The sequence below is a fragment of the Hylobates moloch genome, unplaced genomic scaffold, assembly GCF_009828535.3.
Source record: "Hylobates moloch isolate HMO894 unplaced genomic scaffold, HMol_V3 SCAFFOLD_12, whole genome shotgun sequence".
Lineage (NCBI taxonomy): Eukaryota > Metazoa > Chordata > Mammalia > Primates > Hylobatidae > Hylobates > Hylobates moloch.
This window is the reverse complement of record NW_026652287.1, coordinates 98,407,024-98,430,756: the sequence shown is the minus strand read 5'-3', so window position 1 is coordinate 98,430,756 and position 23,733 is coordinate 98,407,024. Positions and strand designations below refer to the sequence as shown.

At 44.8% G+C, this 23,733-nt stretch overlaps 1 long non-coding RNA gene and 2 other non-coding genes across 3 annotated transcripts; 1 reads left to right on the top strand and 2 right to left on the bottom strand.

Annotated features, from left to right (window-relative positions):
• Positions 1–386: 386 nt before the first annotated feature.
• TRNAW-CCA (transfer RNA tryptophan (anticodon CCA)) lies at positions 387–458 on the bottom strand. The gene has a single exon. It is a non-coding gene; the product is annotated as a tRNA-Trp (tRNA).
• Positions 459–1,137: 679 nt separating this feature from the next.
• Positions 1,138–1,209, bottom strand: TRNAD-GUC (transfer RNA aspartic acid (anticodon GUC)). Its single transcript has one exon. It is a non-coding gene; the product is annotated as a tRNA-Asp (tRNA).
• Positions 1,210–14,114: 12,905 nt separating this feature from the next.
• LOC131380734 (uncharacterized) lies at positions 14,115–18,248 on the top strand. Its single transcript, XR_009208875.1, has 3 exons — positions 14,115–14,234; positions 17,280–17,395; positions 18,034–18,248. It is a non-coding gene; the product is annotated as an uncharacterized LOC131380734 (long non-coding RNA).
• Positions 18,249–23,733: the final 5,485 nt, after the last annotated feature.

The window sequence follows — 23,733 nt, the reverse complement described above, 5'->3', positions numbered from 1 at the left end:
AAATTACACACTATTGTACTCTCTTTCAAAAGGCAAACAGCCTAAAACTGTTTGGAAAAAACAGCTTGTACAGTATATTGTACACTTCCTGTGATAGACTAGTGGACTGATACACCCACTAATGCACAGCAGTAATAGTCCACCTCTTTACACATTATGCATGTTAAGTGACAACAAGACTCACTTTAAAAGGCCAAATGATAAAAACATCAGCCTTGAGGCTCTTCGATATAGAGTAAATCGTATCTTCCTGCAAACCAAGGATTAGTATCATAATACCTTAAAGAGGAAAACTTAATTCTAACATTCAAGAAAATTGGCGGCAGGAATACACCTCAGCTTCTAGGAGTCGGTAGTTTAAAATACGAGAGGAAAAAAAAAAACCTTGACCCCGACGTGATTCGAACACGCAGCCTTCTGATCTGGAGTCAGACGCGCTACCGTTGCGCCACGAGGTCCTGCTGAGCTGTGGCTCGCGCAATTTCTTAGGACACCAGTAAATGGCGTTTTTTTCCAGGGGTACCCGTCTTTCTCTTCCATTTACTCTCCCCCTCCACCCAGTATCTGTCGGACCAGGAGACCGATTCCTTCAGCTTCCTCCAAACTTTCCTGACTGCTAGTCCTCTAATCAAGGCTGGGACGTAACCAGCGGAAGCGGGAGAACGGGGCTTCCCGTTTAGTCGGGTCTCCAGGATCAAAGGAAATTGGCCCTTCCTTTTCTTTACTAAATGATTTCCGTTCTTACCCGCCCTGCCCCCGCCCCGTTAGGCGCGAGACTCGCCCTCTCTCCCCTCCCGCCACGGGTTCCGAGCGCTGAGTTCGCGACCTCGAGTTGTAATCTGGACGGGCGCCACTAAGCCGGCGCAGGCCTTCGCAAGATGGCGGCTGGAGGCAAGGGCAGAGGTCTTCAGAGCGTTTTCTTTTTCCCTTTCCTCCCTTCCTGCAAAAAAAAATGCAAGGCATTTTCTCTCAGGGGAGGCTTTCACTTCATGGTGGGCATTAAGCTTAAAAGTCACCATTTTGAAGACATGGTTGTGCACTTAAGGGAGCTGGTTTAGCACATTATGTTTAACAGGAGTGTCCTGTCATTGAATGATACAGAAAATAGTAACTGTCGCCAAAATTATAGACACACACCTCCCCGTCGGGGAATTGAACCCCGGTCTCCCGCGTGACAGGCGGGGATACTAACCACTATACTAACGAGGAGTCATTGGACTACTTTTTTTCTCAGATAGCCCTTCAAGGAGCAGTAAGATCCTTCCAGCGCTCCGTCACCTTCCGCCTGCCCCCGGGAAGTACGAAAGTCCGGTCTCTTGCAGCCGCTGCTTAGGCTTATTGTCCTCTCTGGGCGCTTTGTCCTCTCTGGGCGCCTTGTATTCTTGATGTTGGTGGGAAGAATAAAAGGTGTGGAATACGTGAAGCAAACGCGCTTCCCATGTTAGTGCTAGAGAAGTGTGTGACGCTTTCTAAATGACTTAGGTTGCCGGCTTGAGGTTTTTTTGTTTTTTTTTTAACTGACCACTGGTATGTGACCTGCGGCAGAGCCTTCCCCTTACAAATTTATACTTTCACCCTGAAGTTCAAGTTCAAGGATAGCATATGGCTGCCAGATGTCTGGGACAGTTAGGGTTGCCATGGTCTCGTGCCTCTTCAAACAATTCAGAAGTCTTTTTTTTTTTTTTTTTTTTTTTTTTTTGAGAGGGAGTCTCCCTCTGTCCCCTAGGCTGGAGTGCAGTGGTGCGATCTCGGCTCACTACAACCTCCACCTCCAAGGCTCAAGTGATTCTCCCGCCTCAGCCTCTTGAGTAGCTGGGATTACAGGCGCGCACCACCATGCCTGGCTAATTTTTGTATTTTACTAGAGACGGGGGGTGGGCGTGGGGGGGGGTTCCCCATGTTGGCCAGGCTGGTCTCGAACTCTTGACCTCTAGTGATCCACCTGCCTTGGCCTCCCAAAGTGTTGGGATTTACAGGCGTGAGCCACCGCGCCCGGCCATTCACACACTTTTGTAACACAAAAGCGCCCAATGAAATGATCAGGTGCGGGCAAATGAAATTTTATCAAAATTTTATCAGCCAACTTCTGTTTCGCTCTCTGTAGGCGGCTACAGTTTACCTGGAAGTGACAAACATAAGTATGTAAGTGGCTAAATAATAATACGTTTAAATAATTCAAAACCAGAATGTGCCACTGATTAAACATAGGGTTAGGAAAGTGCACTAATCGGATAATTTGATAATTTGTGTCATCCTAAACCTGTTCATAGGGTACAGGATCAACCCTCTTCCCAGGGATAACTAAGAGAGCCTTATATGTAAACTTTTTTTTTGAGACGGAGTTTTGCTCTTGTTGCCTAGGCTGGAGTGCAGTGGTGCGATCTTGGCTCACTGCAACCTCCGGCCCCCGGGTTCAAGCGATTCTCCTGTCTCAGCCTCCCGAGTAGCTGGGATTACAGGCGCCCGCCAACACGCTCGGCCAATTTGTATTTCTAGTAGAGATGGTAATTCACCATGTTGGTCAGGCTGGTCTCGAACTCCTGACCTAAGGTGATCCACCCACCTCGGCCTCCCAAAGTGCTGGGATTACAGGCATGAGCCACCGCGCCTGGCTGTAAACTTTTGACTTTTCTCTAAAGGAGTGTGTTTACAGGCACAGATAAACTGACATGATTGAAAGCGTTTCATTATAGAACTTACGTGTCGTCTCCGACCCAACCAATCAGGACTCCCAACTCACTGACCCCTACCCAACAAATTATCCTTAAAGATAATAAAAACAACAACAACAACAACAACAAAACCCCACATATATGTCTTAAGGAATCCCTTGTTTCTAGTGTGCTACGAATTAATGTATTATCCATCATAAATTATAAGGTATTTTTCATCTGATGGAAGGGATAATTTTTTTAATGCAGATATTAAACAAATGGCAGTTTCTAAGGCTTGTTTTGGCTTTTCTTTCTTTCTTTTTTGCTCTCATTATTATTTGAGATGGAGTCTTGCTCTGTCGCCCAGGCAGGAGTGCAGTGGCATGCTCTCGGCTCACTGCAACCTCCGCCTTCTGGGTTCGAGCGATTCCTCTGCCTCAGCCTCTTGAGTAGCTGGAACTACAGGCGCACGCCACCACTCCCTTTTGTATTTTTAGTAGAGACGGGGGCTTCACCATGTTAGGCTGGTCTCAAACTCCTGACCTCAAGTAATCCACCCGCCTCGGCCTCAAGCGGCCGTGCTCAGCCCTTTTTCACTCTCTCTCTCTTTTCTTTTTTTGAGACGCAGTTTTGCTCTTGTTGCCCAGGTTGGAGTGCAATGGCGCAATCTTGGCTCACTGCAACCTCCGCCTCCCGAGTTCAAGCGATTCTCCTGCCTCAGTCTCCCAAGTAGTTGGATTACAGGCATGCGCCACCACACCCAGCTAATTTTGTATTTCTAGTAGAGACAGGGTTTCACCATGTTGGTCAGGCTGGTCTAGAACTCCTGACCTCAGGTGATTCACCCGCCTCGGCCTCCCAAAGTGCTGGGATTACAGGCGTGAGCCACTGCGTCCAGCCCCTGTTTCACTCTTAACTACACCGAAAGCCTCAATACAAACTCTCAGTGTGCGGGAGCCTCCTTCCACTTTGACCCTCCAAAAACTTTTGCGAGGGCCAAAGGGCACTGTGATAGCTATGAGGACGTCCTTTTCCTGGTGAAATCGAAGGGACTTCCCCAAGTCTCTCAGTTCGTAGAGCTATGGGGCAGTGAACCCAGTTCTCCGGAATCAACTGTTTGCCCCGTGTTCTGCACTCTTGGGAGAAGAAGCTTCGTCTCTTCCTTTAGAAGAGACATCCTTTCCACTGAAGCTCTCGTAAAGCTATGCCAGTGCTCATACACGTGTTGTTACTGCTCCTTTTTCATCCCTGGTGAAAGTAAGAGGCAGCCTGAGTCAGCGAGATCAGGGAGCAGGGAACGCAGCACCTGCTGTCCATCTTCCGAAAATGGAAAGGAAAAGAGGGCAATTAACCTGAACAGGGTGAGGGAGCTCAGAGATTCCTCCCTGTCAGCACTGGGCAAAAATAAAGGTTAAAATCTGACTGGCAGTACAGAGGGCATGGAACTGTCTTCGGGAAAAAATGGCATGATGGCAATGAGTGTTATTCAAAGTTTCAAACCCTGCTCTTCCTAAAGACCTATGCTGCATATCTCAGCTTGCTAAATGATTCACATTCATTTTATTTTCTCAGCCTGTCAGGCCAATGGGACAAGTGTTTTTATCCCTGTTTGGGAATCTTCTACAAGATCACACAGATAGGAGGTGGTGAAAGGCCAGGAATCACCCAAGCTCCGACTGCAAAAACTGCAATTTTCACCCTGCCTGCACAGTTCCATATACATGTATATTAACAAATAAGTACATGCTATGGAGAGAAAAACTTTATAACTAGTATCAACGTATGTGTCACCCTTGTTCCTATATTAATATTTGCTAATCTTTAATTACTTGGCAGACACTGTAGTTATTCATTAACTTATTGAACCTGCAATGTGCCAGACATTGTTTCAGATGCATGGGGAGGTTCTAATAAATACATCTTGTTCTTCTAGATCTTTTATCCTACAGAAGAAATACAGATAAACAATGAATACAATAAATGGATACATACATCATACATAAGTATGTTTGAAGTATGTACATACATACATCATACAGAAGTAAGAGCAGAAATAAAAATAGCAGAATAAGGGGGTTTGGACAGTAGCAAGTTAAATAGGTCAAGGTAAGCCTCATGAGAGGGAGTTTCGCTCTGTCACCCAGGCTGGAGTGCAGTGGTGAGAACTTGGCTTACTGCAAACTTGGCCTCCTGGGTTCAAGTGATCTTGTGCCACAGCCTCCTGAGTAGCTGTGCCACCACACCCGGCTAATTTTTTGTAGAGATGGGGTTTCACCATGTTGGTCAGGATAGTGTCGAACTCCTGGCCTCAAGTAATCCACTCGCCTTGGTCTCTCAAAGTGCTGGGATAACAGGTATGAGCCACCGCGCCTGGCCAAAGGTATAATTTGAACATAGTTGAAGGAAGTAAGAGATGTAGTCATGTAGCTGTCTGGGAGGCCTGAGGGCCTTAGAGGTCATTGGAAAGACTTTGGCTTTTATAATTAGGGAAATGGGGACCCATTTCAGGGTTGTTGGATTTTTTTAACATTAACAAAAATTGATACATAATAATTATACATATTTATGGAGTGCATGTGATATTTTAATACATGCATACAATGTGTAATGATTAAATCAGGATATTCAGCATACCCATCACCTGCAACATTTATTATTTCTCTGTACTGGGAATATTTCAAATTCTCTCTTGTAGCTATTTTGAAATATACAATAAAGTATTATTAACTGTAGTCACCCTACTGTGCTATTCAACACTAGAACTTATTTTCTCTCTCTCTCTCTCTTTTTTTTTTTGAGACGGAGTCTCGCTGTTGCCCAGGCTGCAGTGCAGTGGCTTGATCTCGGCTCACTGCAACCTCCACCTCCCAGATTCAAGCAATTTTTCTGCCTCAGCCCCCGCTAGTACCTGGGATTACAGGCATGCACCACTACGCTTGGCTAATTTTTGTATTTTTAGTAGAGACGGGGTTTCACCATGTTGGCCAGACTGGTCTCGAACTCCTGACCTCAGGTGATCCACTCGCCTCCACCTCCCAAAGTATTGAGATTGTAGGCATGAGCCGCCGTGCCTGGCCTAGAATTTATTCTTTCTATCCGATTGTATGTTTATACCCATTAACTAACCTGTCTTCATCTCCTTCACCTTGCCCTTTCCCAGACTCGAGTAAGTATCATTCCACTCTAACTTCGTGAGAACTGCAGGGTTTTGAACAGAGTAGTGATACAGTCAGATTTACGTTTTAAAGGGTCTTTGGCTGGGCAACATAGCAAGACCCCATCTCTACTAAAAATTAAAAAAATGAACTGAGTGTTGTGGTTCACACCTGTAGTCACAGCTACTTGGGGAGCTGAGGTGGGAGGATCACTTGAACTCAGGAGTTCGAGGCTGCAGTGAGTTATGATCATACCTCTGCACTTAAGCCTGGGGAACAGAGTGAGACTGTCTCAAGACAAAAAAAGGATCTTTGGCTACTGGATTGAGAGTAGATTGTAGGAGGGCAGTAGCAGAAGCAAGAACTATGAAGTCTATTGCAATAATCCACATGGGAGATGTTGGTGGGTGGTTCAGGCTACAGTGAAAGTGATGGAGAAGGTGAGAGTGCTGATGTACTTTGTTTATTTTTTTGAGGCAGGATCTCACTCTGTCACCTTGGCTGGAGTGTAGTGGCGCAATCAGGGCTCACTGCAGCCTCAACCTCCTGGGCTCAAGAGATCCTCCCACCTCAGCCTCCTGAGTAGCTGAGACCACAGGCGCCTGCCACCACGCCCAGCTAATTTTTGTGTTTTTTTGTAGAGACTGTTTCGTAATGTTGCCCAGGCTGGTCTCGAACTTCTGGGCTCAAGGGGTCCTCCTACCTTGGCCTCCCAAAGTGCTAGAATTACAGGCCTGAGCCACTGTGCCTGGCCCCAAGTGCTATGTATTTTGAAGTTTGAATCAATAGAATTTCTTGGTAGAGTAAATGTGAGATATGAGTTAAAAAGAGGAGTCAAGGATGCCTCCAGAATTTTTGGCCTGAGCAACTGGAAGGATGGAGTTGCCATCACTGAGGTTGAGAAGAGTAATGCACAACTCCAGAGGGCGCCATTCATATTGGCAGTCATGTGAAGGGCATAACTGGGAAGAAGTTGTTAAAATAAAAACTTCAGCTGAATTAAATGTAAAGGAGTTTGGCCAGGCGCAGTGGCTCATGCCTGTAATTCCAGCACTTTGGGAGGCCGAGGTGGGAGGATCACTTGAGGTCAGGAGTTTGAGACCAGCCTGGCCAACATGGTGAAACCCCATTTCTACTAAAAATACAAAAATTAGTCAGGCTTGGTGGCGTGTGCCGGTAATCCCAGCTACTTGAGAGGCCGAGGCAGGAGAATCGCTTGAACCTGGGAGGTGGAGGTTGCAGTGAGCAGAGATCAAGCCACTGCACTCCAGCCTGGGCGACAGAGCAAGACTCCATCTTAATAAATAAATAAATAAATGTAAATTAGTTTATCTGAGCAATAAACTTTTCGCGAATCAGGCAGCCTCCAGAATCACAGCAAATTCAGAGAGACTCCAGGGATGCCTGGTAATCAGAACAAATTTACAGGCAAAAAAAGGGAAGTGAGATACAGAAATCGGAAGTGAAGTACAGAAACAGCTGGATTGGTTACAGGTTGGCGTTTGCCTTATTTGAACACAGTTTGAACACTCAGCAGTGTATGAGTGGTTGAAGTATGGCTACTGTGATTGGCCAAGACTCAGATATTGTTAGAGTCGCATACTCCTAAATTAGGTTTTCCATCTTGTCTACCCATTAAGTTAGGTTACGGTTGTCCACAAGGACTCAAATATGGAAGTACAGAGTCCTTCTCTGGCCATATTTAGTTCACTTTAACAGAGGCAAGATGCCATCCATAGACTGTGCTGTGGATGGCACTCCTTGGAATTGTGCACTATGGCAGCCCTGCATGTGGAGTAATGAACCTGGTGGGAGCAGGGGGATGATCAACATTTCAGTTTTCTCACGAGGTCAGGAGATCGAGACCCTGCTGGCTAACACGGCGAAACCCCGTCTCCACTAAAAATACAAAAAAATTAGCCGGGTGTGCGCCTGTAGTCCCAGCTACTCGGGAGGCTGAGGCAGGAGAATGGTGTGAACCCGGGAGGCAGAGCTTACAGTGAGCCTAGATCGCACCACTGCACTCCAGCCTGGGCGACAGAGCAACACTCCATCTCAAAAAAAAAAAAAAAAAATTCAGTTTTGGATGTGTTAAGGTTAAGACATGAAGTAGTCAGTTGAATATAATGGTTGAACACTCATTGTGTAGGTAAAACACAATACTAGGTTCTGGAGATACAGTGATGAACAAAGACCCTGGTCTCAAGGAGCTTTTATTTCAGTGGAGGAGACATATATCACTAGTAAAAGAATAACAAAAACAAAAAAGTAAAATTACAGGCCGGGCGCGGTGGCTCACACCTCTAATCCTAGCACTTTAGGAGGCTGAGGTGGGCGGATTGCCTGAGCTCAGGAGTTCGAGACCAGCCTGGGCAACACGGTGAAACCCGGTCTTTACCAAAATACAAAAAATTAGCTGGGTATGGTGGTGGACACCTGTACTCCCAGCTACTCGGGAGGCTGAGGCAGGAGAACTGCTTGAACCCGGGAGGGGGAGGTTGCAGTGAGCAGAGATCGCACCACTGCATTCCAGCCTGGGCGACAGAGCGAGACTACGTCTCCAAAACACACAAACAAACCAAAAAAAGTAAAATTACAACTGTGACAGTTACTAAGATGATGGGGAAGAACAAAGGAAAGAGCTTCTTAGGTAGATGGAACTGGATGTGCTAAGGTTGTGGGAACAGAGGAAATGTGGTGAGTTGAGGGTGTGAAAGAAGGCAGAAGTGACTAGAGAGGAGCAGAAAGGGTGAGCAGCATCATGGGGAGATGAAGCTGAAACGGCTGGTGGGAGTAGGACGACGCAGGGCCTTCCAGGCTGTGTTGAGAACTTTTGCGGGGGGCCTCTTATTTCTATCTATCTGTCTGTCTATCTGTATCTATCTATCTATCTATCTATCTATCTATCTATCTATCTATCTATCTATCTATACTTACCTATTTACTATTTTTAGGGTTTATTGAGGTATAATTTATTAGGGTAAAATTTATTCTTTTTAAGGGTACTAGTCTATGAATTTTGACCATAATTAAGATGTAGGCTGGGCACAGTGGCTCGAATCTGCAATCCCAGCACATTGGGAAGCTGAGGCGGGAGGATCATTTGAGTCTAGGAGTTCGAGACCAGCCTGGGCAATATGGTAAGACCCCCCTCATCTTTACAAAAAATACAAAAATTACCCAGGTGTGGTGGCGTGTGCCTGTGGTCTGAGCTACTGAAGAGGCTGAGGTGGGAGAATTGCTTAAGCCTGGGAGGCAGAGATTGCAGTGAGCTGAGATTGAGCCATTGCACTCTAGCCTAGGTGACAGAGCCAGACACTGTCTCCAAACAAACAAACAAACAAACAAACATACATTTATCCTAAGATCCAGCAACACTACTCATGGATATTGACCTGAGAGAAATGAAGACATACGTCAACAAAAAAACCTGCACATTTATTTTATAATGGTTATATTTATAATAGTCAAAAACTGGAAACTACCCACATTTTGGAAATTTGGGTTTAATAGATTATGGGAAATTACAAGAACTTGCTGTCCATAAACATTAAAATTGAAAGGTGAATGTTTATGATTTGGGCCTGGAGGGCAAATTAGATGGATACATGTTTAGATTATTAAAGTGAGGGGTGGGGGAGATATTGGGGATGCTCATACTTCACTATTCCCCAGTCTTATTTATTTATTTATTTATTAATTATTTTTTTGAGACGGAGTCTTACTCTGTTGCCCAGACTGGAGTGCCCTGGCACCATATTGGCCCTGCATCCTCCACCTCCTGGGTTCAAGTGATTTTCCTGCCTCAGTCTCCTGAGTAGTTGGGATTACAGATATGCACTACCACGACCGGCTAAGTTTTTTGTATTTTTAGTAGAGATGGGGTTTCACCATGTTGGTCAGGCTGGTCTCAAACTCCTGACCTCAAATCATCCACCTGCCTTGGCCTCCCAAAGTGCTGGAATTACAGGCGTGAACCACTGGGCCCAGCCTCTAATTTATTTATATAATAATTTAAAGTTAAAACTGAGAGGAGGCGGGCAGACCTCGAGGTCAGGAATTCAAGACCAGGTTGGCCAACATGGTGAAACCCCGTCTCTACTAAAAACACAAAAATCATCTGGGCATGGTGGCACGTGCCTGTAATCCCAGCTACTGGAGAATTGCTTGAACTGGGACCCTGGAGGCGTAGGTTACAGTAAGCCAAGATCACGCCACTGCACTCCAGCCTGGGTGACAGAGCGAGACTCTGTCTCAAAAAAAAAAAAAAAAAAAAATACTGAGAGGCAAAAGTCTGTCTCCCTTCAGCTCGACCAACACTTAGTCTTTTCTTTCCCTCCTTATTTAAAAAAATAAATCTCTATTGATTTATCCTTTGTGCCAAGCATGGAGATAGGCATTGGGCACAAAAAATTAGTAAGACTCACTTCTTGCCCTCAAGGAACTCAAATTTCTTGAGGAAGGTGGACTTTTTTTTTTTTTTTTTTTTGGAGACGGAGTCTAGCTCTGTCGCCCAGGCTGGAGTGCAGTGGCGCGATCTCGGCTCACTGCAAGCTCCGCCTCCCGGGTTCACGCCATTCTCCTGCCTCAGCCTCTCTGAGTAGCTGGGACTACAGGCGCCCGCCACCACGCCCGGCTAATTTTTTGTATTTTTAGTAGAGACGGGGTTTCACCGTGGTCTCGATCTCCTGACCTCGTGATCCGCCCGCCTCGGCCTCCCAAAGTGCTGGGATTACAAGCGTGAGCCACCGCGCCCGGCCAGGAAGGTGGACTTTTAACTGATAGTTACAATATGATTTGGTAAGTGCTATGGTGGAGGTATAGCTCATGCTGATGGAGAGCCTGCTATGCCTTAGGCTTCAAGTGCCTTATATAATATTAACCATTGTCCAAAGACAAAGTTATAACAGATTTAAAGATCTTAATTGGCTTCCATTTGTGATTCTAAAATCAGGCAACATCTCATTCCATAAAATAGAATGAGTATTTCAATGAGCTGAACAGAAGAGGTTGGCTTTTATTTTTTTTTTTTTTTGAGACAGAGTTCTGTTCTTGGTGCCCAGGCTGGAGTGCAGTGGCACAACCTCAGCCCACTGCAACTTCTGACTCCCAGGTTCAAGCGATTCTCCTGCCTGAGTGTCTCGAGTAGCTGGGATTACAGGTGCCCGCCACCATGCCCAACTAATTTTTTGTATTTTTAGTAGAGACGGGGTTTCACCATGTTGGCCAGGCTGGTCTCAAACTCCTGACCTCAGGTGATCCACCTGCCTTGGCCTCCCAAAATGCAGGGATTACAGACATGTGCCACCTTGCCCGGCCAAGGTTGGCTTTATAGACGAAAAAGGGTTGAGCAAAGCAGAAACAGAAAACACAAAGTGGATTGGTGCTTTAAAGTTACTTTCCGTTTAAAGGTTAAAGCAGAGGGGACCTTCTTATCATTCCAGCGAAAAGTGACCTGCTTGGGGATTTGACTATTATATCTCTTTTCTGATTTCTTTCTGTCTCTTTTTGAGACAGGGTCTTGCCCTGTCACCCAGGCTGGGGTGATCACAGCTCACTGCGATCCCTGCCTGAACCGATCTTCTCACCTCAGCCTCTGGAGTAGCTGAGACCACAGGCACGTGCCACTATGCCACTAATATTTTGTATTTTTTGTAGAGGGATGGTGGTGGTGTTGGGGGGTGGGGGCTTGCCATGTTGCCCAGGTTGGTATTGAACTCCTGATCTCAAGCTCAGCAACTGCCTTGGCCTCCCAAAGTGCTGGGATTACAGGTGTGAGCCACCATGCTCCGCCCCCTCCTGATTTCTTGGAAGGTCAGATAAGCAACTTATTTTCAGCTTGGTGGTGTGGAACTCCAGCATGAGTGACTCTATTTTGGTTTGTCTGTTGGGCCTAGTGTAGGAACTCAGTTCAAACCAATGACTTACTATACGTTTTATTTAATACCATTTAATCCTTATTTAAATCCTATGAGTTTGCTATAATAATTTTCTCCTTTTTACATGAGGAAACGGAGGCACTGGAAGATGAAGGCTACAGAGGTAGAAAGTGATGGAAGTATGTGCAGAATACTGTGGGATTACAGAGAGGGAAGGGCTGGAGTGGTCAAAGAAAGACCTATTTTTAGCTGGGCCTCCAAAGAATGATGATGAACTTAGAAAAAGAATGGGGGAAATGTTTTCCAGCACTTAGGAAACAGAGAAACATTAATACAAAGGCTCAGAGCATGGGGCAATTTGCGAAAAGTGGCAATGTGGGAAAGAGTATATGGTGGAAGGGCTGCTGCTTAGGGGACTGGAGTGGCAGGGGGCAGGAAATGTCTTCGCCTTTCATTATAATGCATGACTAGGGAGAATTAAACATCACGGTCTTTGAGGAACTGACAGGAACCTTACCGATCTTCTTGATCCTTTCGTTATACAGATAAGGAAACTGAGGCTAGACAGCTCCAGTGATTTAACTAAATTCCTGTGGCCGAGAACATCACCTTTATCTGTTGCTGTAAATTAAGGAATCTGCGGGCTTAGTGATTAGGTGTCCCTCAGAAGTTTCCAGGGCCTCAGATCTTGCCATCACTTTCCTTAGGGTTATCTGTTCCTGGGCTGGCCTAAGTTTCCTGTCCTTTAAGGAACTTGCCTGCCAACATTGGCCCCAACCCAACAGGAGATCAGTGACCTCCGTGTTCCTGACTTTTTTCCTGCCCTATTGACCACCTGCTGACCTATCTGGATTAATAGCTTTACTTATCTGTCTGGCCTTAAGGCAAGCACTAGTCCCAGTGTGAGGAACAAAGGGTCCTGGTGACCCACACCCCCTGGCCCTTTGGCGTTCAGTCCTCAGGCTACCTGGAAGGGTAAATTATTCAGCCTGTTTGGGGTGGGATGGGACAGTTTTTACTTCTTTTCTTTGGATATTTTTGTTTGAGACCCGTCTCGCTCTATCGCCCAGGCTGGAGTGCAGTGGTGTGACCTCGGCTCACTGCAACCTGCGCCTCCCAAGTTCAAGCAATTCTCATGCCTCAGCCGCCTGATTAGCTGGGACTACGGGTGCGGGCCACCACGCCTGGCTAATTTTTGTATTTTTAATAGGGACAGGGTTTCACCATGTTGACCAGGCTGGTCTCAAATTCCTGACCTTGTGATCCGCCTTGGACTTCCAAAGTGCTGGGATTACAGGTGTGAGCCACTGTGCCAGGGCTTTTCTTTAGTCTTTCCGTGTTTTCTAAACACAAAGCAACAGAAAAACTCCTGCTTCAGATGCATGACTCAGGTGTGGCATTCAAGTTGCTGCTATTTTGGGAAAAACTGCCTGTAGTGCTTTTGAAATTTCTTATTCTCCTACCTGTGATTAACTAATGTGATTAGCAAAGTTTTATGATTAGAATTTATCAATAAAATGAAGTTAGTGTTCTAGTAAATAAGAAGAGAACCAGCACAAAATAGCACGCAGAATCCCATTTTTTTTCTATGCATTTGTAAGTATTGGAAACGTCTGGGGGCCGGGTGTGGTGGCTCATGCCTGTAATCCCAGCACTTTCACATAGTGAAACCCCATCTCTACTAAAAATACAAAAATTAGCTGGGCGTGGTGGCGGGTGCCTATAATCCTAGCTACTCGGGAGGCTGAGGCAGGAGAATCACTTGAACCCGGGAGGCGGAGGTTGCAGTGAGCCTAGATCGTGCCATTATACTCCAGCATGGGGACAGAGTGAGACGCCATCTCAAAAAAAAAAAAAAAAGAAGAAGAAAACATCTGGAAAGAAGTAGCTGAAAATATTAAAAGTAGTTATGTCTGAGTAAGAGTGTGTTGATGATCGCTGTTTTGTTCTTTTTGCTATTCCACCTTTTCTAAATTTTCTATGTGCATATATTGAACTCAGAAAAGCAAACAATAAAATTTTCTTTAAAGTTACTAATATTAGGCAAAGCAAATAGCTCAAATATACGTTTGTGATAGTCCTCTTAGCCTATTTCATGTTGAGTAATGTATTCTAGTTTGGTTTTCCTTGTTAGCCAAAGATTTCATTATTTTGCAGCTTAAGTTGTTTATTTCTAGTTCCTTAAGGTGGGGAGGAGGTGAGGAGGTGAGGAGGGTGAAGAAGCAAATTCCACTTCAGTAAAACAGGGCGTGCAGCCTTTTCCCCTGAGTCCCTTTGTCTCAAGGCCCCTGTGTTCCGGCTCTTTTGTTGTTCTCTGCATGGACTTTGATTCGAGATTTAAAGAAAAACAAGTGCCGGCCCTCCTTGCGCCCTCTGGTGTCCCAGTGAGGTATAACCGGACAAACCGCACAAAGATCACAGCCATTTTCACACAGCGCTCCCCCGACACAGTGATGCCTGGAGACGGGAATGTCTGGAATCTTAGAGAAAGGAATCACACACCGACAAGCACGGCAGGCTTAGTCTTTGAAACTTAATCAGAACCTGTAAGTATGGATACTGTTTTTTAAAAAATTAAAGGCAGTATCTGGGCTGCAAGTATTTAAAAAACCTAATAGGAAGTAAGTCAACTCTCAAAGCATTTGGCACAGCTTTCTGGGTTCTAAAACTAAGAAAATCTTACTACATATGTTGTTTTATAAATACAGCGTAAACCAGTACTTTGTTATTTGTTTTAAAAATTTCTTTTAGAGACAGGGTCCTGCTCTGTCACCCAGGCGGGAGAGCAGTGGTGCAATCTTAGCTCACTGCGGCCTTGAATTCCTGGCCTCGGGTGATCCTCCATGCTTCCGCCTCCCAAAGGACTGGGTTTACAGGTGTGAGCCACTGTGCCTGGCCTATAACTTTGGATTAATTGCAAATAAATTAGGTGAAAGAGAGGTCTGGATACCTTGGCTTTAGCTTGACTGAGGATAATGATTTCTGCAACTTTAAGCTTTACCATGTAGACCAAAAATAAAATTCTAAGCTCCCCAATCAGTTGAATGGATGCCTCCTTGTCCAAGGGCATTCCGAAGTTACCTGAAACACTAGTTCATGTCATGATGGGAACAGGTGGTCAGACAAGCCTCATTATAATCTCCTCCCTTTGGGAGAGAGTCCCTTTGGGATTCAGGCACATCTGACCAGCACTAACATTAAACCTTAAGTCTGACAAAGCAGGCTTTTTGTAGAAATAAGATACCAACATGACAGACAGCCGGCCCTGAAGTAAATTGAAGTAGTTTACCCCAATATATATATATATATATTTTTTTTTTTGACACATTTTGAAATGGCCCTGCAAAGGTGTCTCTTGTGGGGAAAATCTACTTTCAGTAGAGAATCCCCTTCCCTTTCCAGATATTTTTCCTTAACCAGGAGAGAATTAACTGAAGGTCTTACATCTTAAAAAGGTAAAAAATAAAATTTTTGGCTGGGCATGGTGGCTTAACGCCTATAATCCCAGCAGTTTGGGAGGCCAAGGCGGGTGAATCACCTGAAGGTCAGGAGTTCGAGACCAGCCTGGCCAACATGGTGAAACCCCATCTCTGGCTAATACAAAAATTAGCCAGGCATGGGGTGGGGGGGTGGGCGCCTGTAATCCCAGCTACTTGGGAGGCTGAGGCAGGAGAATTGCTTGAACCTGGGAGGTGGATGTTGCAGTGAGCCAAGATCACACCATTGCACTCCAGCCTGGGCAACAAGAGCGAAACTACGTCTCAAAAAAAAAAAAAAAATAAATAAATAAATAAAAATAAATACAAAATAAAAGTTTTACAATCTGACCTGGTGCCATGGCCCACTCCTGTAATCCCAGCACTTTGGGAGGCCGAGGCAGGTGGGTTGCTTGAGCCCAGGAGTTTGAGATAAGCCTGGGCAACATGGTGAAACCCTGTCTCTACTAAAAATACAAAAATTACCAGGACGTAGTGGTGCACACCTGTAATCCCAGCTACTCCAGAGGCTGAGAGGTGCGAGGATGGCTTGAGCCTGGGAGGTTGAGGCTGCAGTGAGCTGAGATTGCACCACTGCACTCCAGCCTGGTTGATGGAGCGAGACCCAGAAATATTTACAATCTGTTCTTTCTGAAGCCTGCTACCTGGAGGCTTTATCTGCATAACAAGAACCTTGGTTTTCGCAACCCCTTATCTTAACTCAGGCACTCCCTTCTATAAATTTCAGGTCTTTAGATAAACTCTTTCAACTAACTCCCAATCAGAAAATCTTTGAATTCACCCATGATGTAGAAGTGCCCCATCCACCCTCACTGAACCAGTATACATCTTACATGTATTTTTTGATGTCTTCTGTCTCTCTAAAATGTGTAATAAAAAGCTGTAGCCCGACCACTTTGAGCACATGTTCTCAGGATTTCCTGGGGCTGTGTCACTGACCATGGTCACTCATATTTGGCTCAGAATAAGTCTCTTCAAATATTTTACAGAGTTTGACTCTCTTCTTCATTGACAATCAATATGTGAGAGTTGATACTGAAGGCCCCTTTTGTCTATAATATACTTCATTCTATCGCATTTTTCACCAAACTGTTTTGTTTGGTTTTTATAGAGATGAGATCTCACTTTGTTGCCCAGCCTGGTCTCTTGGGCTTAGGAGATCCTCCCTCCTCAGCCTTCTGAAGTGCTGGGATTACATGTGCGAGCCCCTGCCCTCAAACTGTGTTTTTTTTTTTTGAGCCCGAGTCTCGCTCTGTCACCCAGGCTGGAGTATAGTGCCACGATCTTGGCTCACTGCAACCTCCACCTCCCTGGTTCAAGCATTTCTCCCTACTTCAGCCTCCCGAGTAGCTGGGATTACAGGTGTCCACCACCATGCCTGGCTGATTTTTTTTTTTTTTTGTATTTTTAGTAGAGACAGGATTTCACCATGTTGGCCAGACTGGTTTCGAACTCCTGACCTCAGGTGATCTGCCTGCCTCAGCCGCCCAAAGTGCTGGGATTACAGGTGTGAGCCACCGCACCTGGCTAAACTGTGCTTTTATAAATTATATTTCCACTAAAAAAATGTAGATGTAAAATATTTTTGGTTTAAATATTTGATTGATAAGATCTCAGGCATGGTGGCTCATGCCTGCAATCCCAGCACTTTGGGAGGCCGAGGCAGGTGGATCACCTGAGGTCAGGAGTTCGAGACCAGCCTGGTCAACATGGTGAAACCCCATCGCTACTAAAAATACAAAGTTAGCCTGGCATGGTGGCACGCGCCTATAATCCCAGCTCGGGAGGCTGAGGCAAGAGAATTGCTTGAACCTGGAAGGTGGAGGTTGTGGTAAGCCAAGATCATGCCATTGCACTCCAGCCTGGGCAACAAGAGTGAAACTCCGTCTCAAAAACAAACAAACAAACAAAAAAACTCAGGCATTACAGTTTTATTTGAATAGGCAATTCGTGCACACAGAACAAAGTTCAAAAAGTACCAGATACCAGAAGGTACAAGGTATACAGAGGAAAGTCTCTCTCCCATTTTTTCTTTTCTTTTCTTTTCTTTTCTTTTTTTTTTTTTTGTGAGACAAGCTTCTTTCTGTCATCCAGGCTAGAGTGCAGTGGTGTGATCCCAGCTTGTAGCAACCTCTGCCTCTCGGGTTCAAGCGATTCTTCTGCCTCAGCCTCCAGAGTAGCTGGGATTATAGGCATGCCACCATGCCCGGGTAAGTTTTGTATTTTTTAGTAGAGACAGGGTTTCACTAGGTTGGCCAGACTGCTGTCGAACTCCTGGCCTCAAGTGATCTGCCTGCCTCGGCCTCCCAAAGTGCTGGGATTATAGGCATGAGCCACCATGCCCAGCTTCTCTCCCATTTCTAACTCACAAGAATTCTCTTGAGTGATGTTGGGGTTGGTCTGGCAGCTCAACAAGGCCATCATAGGCTTTGAGTACTCTCTTCTTGTTCTGGGTCTTTCTTCTCTGTTACCTTTAGCAAAAGGACATTTCTTTTTCATGATTGTCAATTCATGTCTGCAAAGTAGCTGCTGCAGCCATCACGGCCAGTTTCAAGGCTGGAACATGAGGGAAGAGGCAGCTCCAGCACCCTATCCTTTTGAATGTCCCTTTTAACTGGGAGAAAGCCTTTCCAGGGAAATCCTGACAGTTGTTTTCCTGTTTCATTAATCACTATTGGGCCTCACAGAGGCTGGGAAAGTGACTGCCAGGCAAAAGGTATGAATAATGATTCAAGTATTAGTTTTTTTGTATTCTAGTTTTCTGTGCTGGGTGTAAGAGCTGAAATTTATTAGTATAATACCATTTTTCCTCAATTCAACAATGATGTTTTCATCATTTCTATTTCAGGAGATACATCCAGAAACCTGCATTACAATTTCAAATCAAAGCTGGACAAGTTTTTTTTTTTTACACAGACATCACCATGTTAGAAAAGTTGGACAAGTTTTGAAACCATTCTGAACCTATCATTCCTGTCTTTCAAATCCTTCCAAGGCATCTTATTATTGATTTGTTTCTATATTTTCCTCATTATTAAAGAGGTTGAGTATCTTTTCTCTAGAGCTAGTTTGGGTTCTGATTTTCTTCACTTTCCTGATGGAGTCATTTTAGAATTGAAGGGCATCATAGCAACTGAGGCAGTGTTGACATCATCAATATTTTAGGATTACAGGTAACCATATTTCCCAGTTTGCCTGGGACAAGGCCAGTTTGTACCTCTTGTCCTAGCATTTTTTTTTTTTTTTTTTTTTTTTTTTTTTTGAGACGGAGTCTTGCTCTGTCGCCCAGGCTGGAGTGCAGTGGCGCGATCTCGGCTCACTGCAAGCTCTGCCTCCCGGGTTCACGCCATTCTCCTGCCTCAGCCTCTCTGAGTAGCTGGGACTACAGGCGCCCGCCACCACGCCTGGCTAATTTTTTTGTATTTTTAGTAGAGACGGGGTTTCACCGTGGTCTCGATCTCCTGACCTCGTGATCCGCCCGCCTCGGCCTCCCAAAGTGCTGGGATTACAAGCATGAGCCACCGCGCCCAGCCTTTTTTTTTTTTTTTTGAGACAGAGTCTTGCTCTGTTGCCCAGGTTGGAGTGCAGTGGCGTGATCTCAGCTCACTGTAACCTCCACCTCCCAGGTTCAAGTGATTCTCCTGCCTCAGCCTCCCGAGTAGCTGGTATTACAGGCACGCACCACTACGCCTTGCAAATTTTTGTATTTTTAGTAGAGACGGGGTTTCACCATGTTGGCAAGTCTGGTATCAAACTCCTGACCTCAAGTGATCCCCCAGCTCGGCCTCCCACAGTGATGGGATTACAGGCGTGAGTCACCGTGCCTGGCCCTAGTATATTTTATAATAGCATTGCATTCAATCTCAAAAGTGTGTGAGTTTTGATGAAAAATTATATGGTGGTCATTTATTATCTGAAATACACATCAAAATACCACTATTGCCATTTTGCTCTGGTATCTTCATCAGTGGGTGCAGGATTGTCATGAAGTCGGGGGGTTTTGTTCTGCTTCCTTCTCTGTTGTATCCCCAGAGCCCAGAACAGTGCCCAGCACCCAGTAAGTGCTTAATGAATATGAATGCATCTGCACATAAATTCATTTCTTGGGGCTTGGCACATTGCCACTTGAACAAATGGATTCTATTAACAAGGAGTATGGAGCAATGATTTTGGGGTACACAACTCATGGTGCCTGCCAAAACATGCGCTTTAGATTTTGATAGATATCGTCAAGTTGTTCTCCACAGGGGTTGAGCCAGTTTACACTCCCACCAGCAATATGTGAGAGCATCTGTTTCTCTAACCTTCACCCACATGGTGTTATCAAAATTTTTATCTGTGCCAATCTGGTAGTTTAAATTTGCATTTTCCTTATTATGGAAAGATAGAGCATACTTTCATATGTTTAAAAGCCATTTGAAATTTCTAAGAACTGTCTGTTCATATCCTCTGCCCATTTTTTTTTTTTCAGTGAATCACTGGTCTTTTTCTTATCAATCTATAGGAATACAAATAGTTGTTCCAAGGTTTTCATGCCTTTTGAGTTTGTTTCTGGTGTTGTTACTAAGCAGAATTTAAAACATGTATTTATATTTAGCTTCTTTCCTTTTATTGCATCTATATTTTGCATCATGCTTAGAAAGGCTTTCCCAGATTGTAAAATACTTCTCCCATATTTTCTTGTCTTACTTTCAAGTTTTCATTTTTTTCACATATAAGTCTTGATCTATCTGAAATTTATTTTGGTGTAAGATTTGAGATATGAATAAAATCCAATATTGTTTATTGAATAGCTCATCTTTTCCCCACTGGTAGAAACTCTAAAGGGTTCCTGATATTCAGAGACTATTTCCTATGAAACTTTTAACACTCTAGTAAATTCTAAGGAAAGAAACTCAAGGACAAAGCACTCAGGATGGAATTTTATTTTATTTTATTTTTTTGTTGTTGTTGTTGAGACAGAGTTTTGCTCTTTTTGCCCAGGCTGGAGTGCAATGGCGCGATCTCGGCTCACTGCAAACTCTGCCTCCCGGGTTCAAGCAATTCTCCTGCCTCAGCCTCCCAAGTAGCTGGGATTACAGGCACCTGCCACCCCCCCCCCCCGGCTATTTTTTTTTTTTTTTTGTATTTTTAGTAGAGATGGGGTTTCACCATGTTGGCCAGGATGGTCTCGATCTCTTGACCTCATGATCCGCATGCCTCAGCCTCCCAAAGTGCTAGGATTACAGGCGTGAGCCACCGCGCCCGGCTGGAATTTTAATTTGTGTTTCATGGCTTGCATTTCCTCAATTTATAATAACACTATCTTTTATTAAGCATTTATGTGTTAAGCATAATACCACAGAAGACTGTATAAAAATACAGAGTTTATAGAATAATGGTAAAATGAACACCTGTGTACCTGTTATCCAGATGAACATGTAAAACTTTGCCAGTGACTTGAGAATCCTCTGTGTGCTCTACTTTAATCATCTTCTTCTTCTTCCTCCTCAAGAGATAACCACTATCCTGATTTTTTGATAATTATTTCTTGCTTTGCTTTATAGTTTTACCACCCATATGTATCCTTAAATATTATATTGTTTATTTTTTGTATTTGATGAGAACAAAAAATATCTTTGTTGTTGTTATTTTGAGACAGAGTCTTGATCTGTTGCTCAGGCTGGAGTGTAGTGGCACAGTCACATCTCACTGCAGCCTTGACCTCCCAGGCTTCAGCAGTCCTCCTACCTCAGCTCCCCAATTAGCTGGGACTACAGGCCTGCACCATCATGCTCGGATAATTTTTGTATTTTCTTTTTTGGTAGAGACAGGGTTTCGCCATGTTGCCCAGGCAAGTCTTGAACTCCTGGACTCAAGTGATCTGCCTGCCTCAGGCTCCCAAAGTGCTAGGATTACAGGTGTGAGCCGTGGCTCCTGGCCTTATATTGCTTATTTTTGACAACTGAGTGGCAAGCCCAACCATTGCAGCAGGCTCTCAAAAGATAAGCTCTGGGTCAAGTTCAGTGGCAGCGTCCTGAGAGAATGCAAGAGCTCCTTTTGGGAAGTCTGTGGTCGGGGTCAAGAGTGAGTTCTGGGAAACACAGGATATATCACAGCTGGGACATCTGACAGGGCTGCAGTTTGGGTCAGGTAATGGATATCTGCAGAAACTTAGTCAAGAAACGGGAGACTCTCTATCTGCAGCTCCCAAGCTCACCATGGTTTCTTAGCTACTTTCAAGAAGAAATCAAAGAAAACCCCTTCTATGGGGTAAGGTGAATTTCCTCAGTTCATGAAGACAGCAGGTCATGGTGGGTGTGTTAGTCTTCTATTGCCACATAATAAATTATCACCAATGCAGCAGCTTAAAACAACATACATTTATTGTCTCATAGTTTCTACAGATGAGGAGCCTGGCACATTTTAGCTGGTTCCTCTCCTCAAGGTCTCATTAGGCTGAAATCAAGACATTGGTTGGCTGCCTCCTCCTCTCGAGGCTCCACTAGGGAAAGATTCATTTCCAAGGTAGCTCAAGTTGTTAGCAGAGTTCATTTCCTTGCAGGTGTAGCATTGGAGGCTCCTCCCCTCTCCTCCCCTCCCCTCTCCTTCTCTCTCTCTCTCTCTCTCTCTCTCTCTTTCTTTCTTTCTTTTTTGACAGAGTTTCTCTCTGTTGCCCAGGCTGGAGTGCAATGGCACAGTCTGGGCTCATGGCAACCTCCATCTCCTGGGCTCAAGCGATTCTCCTGCCTCAGCCTCCTAAGTAGTTGGGATTACGGGCATCTGCCACCATGCCTGGCTAATTTTTGTATTTTTAGTAGAGACGGGGTTTCAGCATGTTGGCCAGGCTGGTCTTGAACTCCTGATCTCAAGTGATCTGCCCGCTTGGCCTCCCAAAGTGTTGGGATTACAGGCGTGAGCCACTATGCCTGGCCTTCACTTTCTGGCTGTCAGTGGGGATTGCTGCCAGCTCCTAGAGGCTGCTCTCAGGTGGCCCCCTCCACTCAGCAATGGAGACTCTTCCTTATGATGAGTCTCCCTTATGTTGAGTCTCCCTTGTGCTTAGAATCTCTCTGGCTTTCTCTTCTGCTACCAGCCAGAGAAAATGTTCTTAAAATGCCTTTAAAGGGCTCATGTGATTAAGTCAGGTTTACCAGCATAATCCTTTGTCTTAAAAGTCAACTGATTAGTCGCCTTAATTACATCTGCAAAACTTTGTGTCATGCAAGGTGACATAAACCTACTCATAACTAGGGGGTGGAGATTATAGAGGTCATTTTAGAATTCTGCTTGTCATGGTGAGGAAAGCAGAAACAACACTGGTACATAGTCAAGATGTGCCAAGCACAGACAAAATCTAGGTCAGACTCACCAGGCCTCAAAAAGATGGTCCAATGGCAAAGAGTATCTTTGAGATGGCTCCTGTGATGTCTGCATCTTGTGTCACATTGCTCCCATCTGGATTGACTGTCCTCTGCATCTGACACATAGCTGTCATTCAAGGACCTCTTTTTATCATCCTCCTGAGGATCCTTTTTATTTCTCTCATGTTGGATTGCTTCTTTCTTGCATCCCATTTCTTCATCTTTACTTTTAATTCACACTCTCTCTTGCTTTGCTCTTATTCTGGTGGAGTCAATATTCTTGAAATTTCTTGAGAATGGGTACATGGAAGTTAAATTTTTTCAGACCTTTTATGTCTAAAAAACTTTTTTTTTTTTTTTTGAGACAGAGTCTCACTTTGCCACCTGGCTGGAGTGCAGTGGTGTGATCTCGGCTCACTGCAGCCTCCGCCTCCCGGGTTCAAGTGATTCTCCTGCCTCAGCCTCCCGAATGGTTAGGATTACAGTCACCCACCACTATGCCTGGCTAATTTTTTTGTATTTTTAGTGGAGACTGGGTTTCACCATGTTTGCCAGGCTGGTTTTGAACTCCTGACCTCAGGCAATCTGCCCACCTTGGCCTCCCAAAGTGCTGGGATTACAGGTGTGGGCCACTGGGCCCAGCCAAAAAAATCTTTATATTTTCATTTTTAGAGATAGGGTCTTGCTCTGTCACCCAGGATGGGATGCAGTGATGTGATCATAGTTCATGGTAACCTTGAGCTCCTAGGCTCAAGGGATCCTCCTGCCTCAGCCTCCCAAGCAGCTAGGATGCCAGGTGTGAGCCACCATGCCTGGATTCAATTTTGTGTTTATACTTGATTGATAGCTTAGCTGAGAATATAATTCTAGTTGGAAGTTATTAGCCCTCAAAATTTTGAAGGCATCTTTTCACTTTCATCGTGCTGGATTGCCTGTTGTCCAGCTATACATCTCCATTATCCCTTCTAGAGTCCGCTCTACATTAAAGAAGAGAAACCTGTAGTTACATGTGCCAGAATCCCCTCCTTCATTTGATTCCAAGTTGGAGTTTGCCAATGAGATGCACTTGTGTGAGAAGGAAAGCAGAAAAGAAAAACCACTATTCAACAGAGGCAGCTGAAGGCAGACACATGGGCTGAAGGCAAGATCTTGAGAGTTTCCTGTTTTGGTGCTTCAGCAGCTGGGATTGAAGGCAGTGTCTTGCC